The sequence below is a fragment of the Daphnia pulicaria genome, unplaced genomic scaffold (assembly GCF_021234035.1).
Source record: "Daphnia pulicaria isolate SC F1-1A unplaced genomic scaffold, SC_F0-13Bv2 h1tg000204l, whole genome shotgun sequence".
NCBI classification, from domain to species: Eukaryota; Metazoa; Arthropoda; class Branchiopoda; order Diplostraca; family Daphniidae; genus Daphnia; species Daphnia pulicaria.
The window spans coordinates 1-5,000 of NW_025804884.1; the positions used below are offsets into that span (position 1 = coordinate 1).

Genomic DNA, 5,000 nt, shown 5'->3' on the forward strand with positions numbered 1-5,000 from the left:
AATGAGTACACTTTAAATCCTTTAACGAGGAACCATTGGAGGGCAAGTCTGGTGCCAGCAGCCGCGGTAACTCCAGCTCCAATAGCGTATATTAAAGTTGTTGCGGTTAAAAAGCTCGTAGTCGGATGTCTGTCTTCGGCCGGGCGGCGCCGCTCTGAATCAAGGGTGTTGCGTTTCACGCTCTGGGAGCCCGGGTGTCAAAGCCCGACTCTCTTCACGGTCGGACAACATCGCCGGAGTGGTGGTCGGTGCGTCGTTGTTGTATCTGCGGCCAGAGTTGGAAAGTTCTTTCGGGTTCTTTTTTAAATTTTGGTCGTAGTTGACTCGATTCGCTCCACCCAGTCAATCGTTCGGGGTGCCCTTCACCGGGTGTCTCGGGCGGCCGGCAACGTTTACTTTGAACAAATTAGAGTGCTCAAAGCAGGTGTATCCCAACGCCTGAATATCGCAGCATGGAATGATGGAATAGGACCTCGGTCCGATTTTGCTGGTCTTTTACTTTTGGACCCGAGGTAATGGTCAATAGAGACGGACGGGGGCATTCGTACTGCGGCGACAGAGGTGAAATTCTTGGACCGCCGCAAGACGAACAACAGCGAAGGCATTTGCCAAGAATGTTTTCCTTGATCAAGAACGAAAGTTAGAGGTTCGAAGGCGATCAGATACCGCCCTAGTTCTAACCATAAACGATGCCAACCAGCAATCCGTCGGAGTTACTCCAATGACTCGACGGGCAGCTTCCGGGAAACCAAAGTCTTTGGGTTCCGGGGGAAGTATGGTTGCAAAGCTGAAACTTAAAGGAATTGACGGAAGGGCACCACCAGGAGTGGAGCCTGCGGCTTAATTTGACTCAACACGGGAAACCTCACCAGGCCCGGACACTGGAAGGATTGACAGATTGAGAGCTCTTTCTTGATTCGGTGGGTGGTGGTGCATGGCCGTTCTTAGTTGGTGGAGCGATTTGTCTGGTTAATTCCGATAACGAACGAGACTCTAGCCTGCTAAATAGGTGACGGGTTTTATCAATTGAAACCGAAGGGAGTACGGAGGCGTCGGGATCAGGTGGCGGCGATTCGGGTCTCGGTGGGACTGGTTCCTTTAGTGAGGCAATCTCTCGGCTTGGTTTCGTTGTGCTTTGTTCGTCGGGTGTACGGCCTTCACGGGTTGGTTGCCTGGCGGATGAGGTATGGCGGGGCTTTGTCGGGAATGTCTCGCGGGGGCTGGCTCTATTGTTATTCGGTCGTCGTCATCCCCGGCGATACCTTCTGCTCTCGCGTCCGTCACGCAGTCTTCTTAGAGGGACAAGCGGCGTCCAGCCGCGTGACAGTGAGCAATAACAGGTCTGTGATGCCCTTAGATGTCCTGGGCCGCACGCGCGCTACACTGAAGGAATCAGCGTGTTTCACTCTCCCTGTCCGAAAGGACCGGGTAACCGCTGAACCTCCTTCGTGGTTGGGATTGGGGACTGCAATGATCCCCATGAACCAGGAATCCCTAGTAGGCGCGGGTCACTAGCCCGCGTCGATTACGTCCCTGCCCTTTGTACACACCGCCCGTCGCTACTACCGATTGAATGATTTAGTGAGGCCTTCGGACGGGCTTGTCGGGGTGCCGTCGAGTGGGGAGCAATCTCTGCCCGTGCGGTGCCTACCAACGGCGAGACTGAAAGATGGTCGAACTTGATCCTTTAGAGGAAGTAAAAGTCGTAACAAGGTTTCCGTAGGTGAACCTGCGGAAGGATCATAAACGAACAAGACAAATGTTTTGCGCATATGGCTTTGGTTGAGCACGAAACAACTAAAAGTTGCAAAACAAAAAAAACCCCATCAAAAGTCTTTCGGCGTAAGACATCGTATGAACTATGTGTGGGTTGACGGAAGAAAATCATTTATTTTGAACGGGTATCAGGCGCTCTGATGCGCGGTGGTTTAAAGCGGATTCGCCTTTTCAAATTGATTTTTCTTTCCTCTCGGCTCAAAAAAAAACACAAAGTCTTTCGATTTGGTCTATGGCCGTGAGCAAATTCTTCCTGCTTCGATGGTGAATGTCTCTATAGATTCATTCGACCTTTAGCGGCGCTCACAGTGTTGACGTTAGTAGAGTGAAGAATACGATAGCCCGCCTGGGCCGCGAGTACCGAAGGAACAATAAAGGAGATTTTATAAAGTCTTAGTCCCTAAATCAAACACTTTGAAAAATAAAAACTCGGTGGATGGAGAGTCGGAAAAAAAAAAAAAAAACATCAAGATTTTGAACGGGTATCAGGCGCTCTGATGCGCGGTGGTTTAAAGCGGATACGCCCAATCGAAATTGTTTTTTTTTGTTTCTCTCTTCGTCTTCGGGATTTTTTGATTCTCGGTGGGGGACGAAAGTGTGAGACTTTACTCTGGACGTTCTTTTCGGGCGTAGATACTCGTGGTTGCGTGCGTGTGCGTCGTATAGACTAACACTCCAAAGCCCGACACTATGCCGTTGAAAACCGAATGTTTTTTAAGCTTGCCCTTCGCCCTCTCGATGAAGTAGGAAGAATTCAAAATCACAATAACACACTAAACCCAAATTCTAGTACGAGTGTTTATCGGAACATTTTCTTTCTGGCTTTCTTTCTCCGCCCTCGCATTCATTTGCTTGGGCGGGTTGGAGAAAAAGAGAGAAGAAAACGAATATGTCGTTTTATATACGACCCTGAACGGTGGATCACTAGGCTCGTGGATCGATGAAGAGCGCAGCAAAGTGCGCTAATCCATGCGAACTGCAGAACACATGGAGCATCGAAATCTTGAACGTAAATGGCGGCCCAGCTTCTCGCTCGGGCCACATCTGACTGAGGGTCGGTCGAATGATGAACGAACAGAGATTTTTTCAGTCTTGGTTTTGCATGTTGGGTCGCGGCGAGATTTATTTTTCACCCGGCCTGACCGCATAAAAGCTCCCGAATCTCTAACGTCTGGGTGCCGCGCGACTTAAGTGTCCGCGATGCCTCAAATACAAAAAAGGGGGAAAAATAAAAGAAGGTTCGCCCTGTTTTGTTTTTTTCCTCTCTATTCAAAAGAAACCTTTTTCGATGGCAAAACAGATGGGAAATTTTTGAGCCAACTCAAAAAAAAATTTTAGAAATAAACACATCTTCTCGAACAAGGTGTCGGCTGCGTGTGCGCGATATACCGCTTCAACGCGAGTTTAGTTGTGTGTGTGCGCCGGGCGTGTCGAAGTGTCGACCACCGCGAATTATCACTCACTCTAACCGCTCGTTATGCAAGCTTGGTTCGCGCACGACGCGTTGTTTCAATACAAAAAGCCGCAGGACGCCCTGTCACTTTTCGTAAATTAATTTTTGCGAATAACGAGAGACTCGCTTTATTTCGAAAAAAAAAAAATTTGAACCGGCAATTATTCAATCTTTCCCGGCTTTAAAACGCCAAAGTCTGCCGAGCTAGATAAAGTGTTGTCTCCTTTTGAAAACAAACAATTCATTCTGACCTCAGTTTAGATGAGACTACCCGCTGAACTTAAGCATATCAGTAAGCGGAGGAAAAGAAACTAACAAGGATTCCCTTAGTAGCGGCGAGCGAACAGGGATGAGCCCAGCACCGAACCTCGCGCCCGGTTGAGCGGGTGCCGAGGAATGTGGTGTTCGGGAGGATCGTGCGCGTCTGTCCGGTATCTATCGTCCAAGTCTCCATGAACGGGGCGAGCAACCCACAGAGGGTGTCAGGCCCGTAGATAAGACGAGCCGAGACCGTGCATCGGATCCCTTCCCAAGAGTCGGGTTGCTTGAGCGTGCAGCCCTAAGCGGGAGGTAAACTCCTTCTAAGGCTAAATATCGCCACGAGACCGATAGCGAACAAGTACCGCGAGGGAAAGTTGAAAAGAACTTTGAAGAGAGAGTTCAAGAGTGCGTGAAACCGTTCAGGGGGTTAAACGGGTGGGCCCTCGAAGGTCGAACAAGTCCCCGCTCCCGGCACTTGGTTGTATGCCCTTAACGCTGCATGGAGACTGCCTGAATTGGCGGCTCTCTTGCATAAGTCGTTCTGCGATCGCAATAGCCACGCCAAGGTCCGCAAGTGGGGGGCCTAGTAGGACTCCGCGACCGACTGGGTGTCTGTTACACGGGGCGTCCGTTAGCGAGTTTCGTGGTTACCTTCGCGGGTGCCGCGATGACGAGCGCGGCGTTTCCCAACAGTACTGCCCGGTCGTGACCTGTCTCCTCCCGGGAGGTGTCGTAGCTTTTTTTTGTAAAAGAGAAAAAGTTGCGGTGCTCAACCTGTGGAGGCCCAGAGCGGAGAGTAGAAGTCGGGTCCCACCCGACCCGTCTTGAAACACGGACCAAGGAGTCTAACATGTGCGCAAGTCGTCGAGAAATTATCAAACTAAACTCGCGAGGCGCAATGAAAGTGAAGCGGCCCCGATGAGGGTGCATCCGCGAGGGGTGATCCCGTCTCGAACAGAGCGGGCGCAACCCCAGGGCGTCCGAATGCTCGCGAGATCTTTCCCCCTTAAAAGGGTTTGGTCGAGTCGGCCGGACGAACCCAGAGCGCACACGTTGGGACCCGAAAGATGGTGACCTATGCCTGGCCAGGACGAAGCCAGGGGAAACCCTGGTGGAGGTCCGCAGCGATTCTGACGTGCAAATCGATCGTCGGAGTTGGGTATAGGGGCGAAAGACTAATCGAACCATCTAGTAGCTGGTTCCCCCCGAAGTTTCCCTCAGGATAGCTGGTGCTCGCAAAGAGAACAAACGGAGTTTCATCCGGTAAAGCGAATGATTAGAGGCCTTGGGGTCGAAACGACCTCAACCTATTCTCAAACTTTCAATGGGTGAGAAGCCCGGCCTTTTTCCTTGATTGAGGCCGCGGCAATTGATTTGAATCTGAGCGCCCAGTGGGCCATTTTTGGTAAGCAGAACTGGCGCTGTGGGATGAACCAAACGCCCGGTTAAGGCGCCTAAACGACGCACATTTCGGATCCCACGAAAAGGAGTTGGTTGCTAAAGACAGCAG

At 51.0% G+C, this 5,000-nt stretch overlaps 2 non-coding genes across 2 annotated transcripts in view; both read left to right on the forward strand.

Annotated features, from left to right (window-relative positions):
• Positions 1-2,681: 2,681 nt before the first annotated feature.
• LOC124319809 lies at positions 2,682-2,834 on the forward strand. The gene has a single exon (XR_006913496.1). It is a non-coding gene; the product is annotated as a 5.8S ribosomal RNA (ribosomal RNA).
• Positions 2,835-3,476: 642 nt separating this feature from the next.
• Positions 3,477-5,000, forward strand: part of LOC124319810 — a 4,575-nt gene continuing 3,051 nt past the window's right edge. The window contains exon 1 of the ribosomal RNA XR_006913497.1: positions 3,477-5,000. This exon is cut by the window's right edge and continues 3,051 nt beyond it. This is a non-coding gene — a ribosomal RNA (large subunit ribosomal RNA).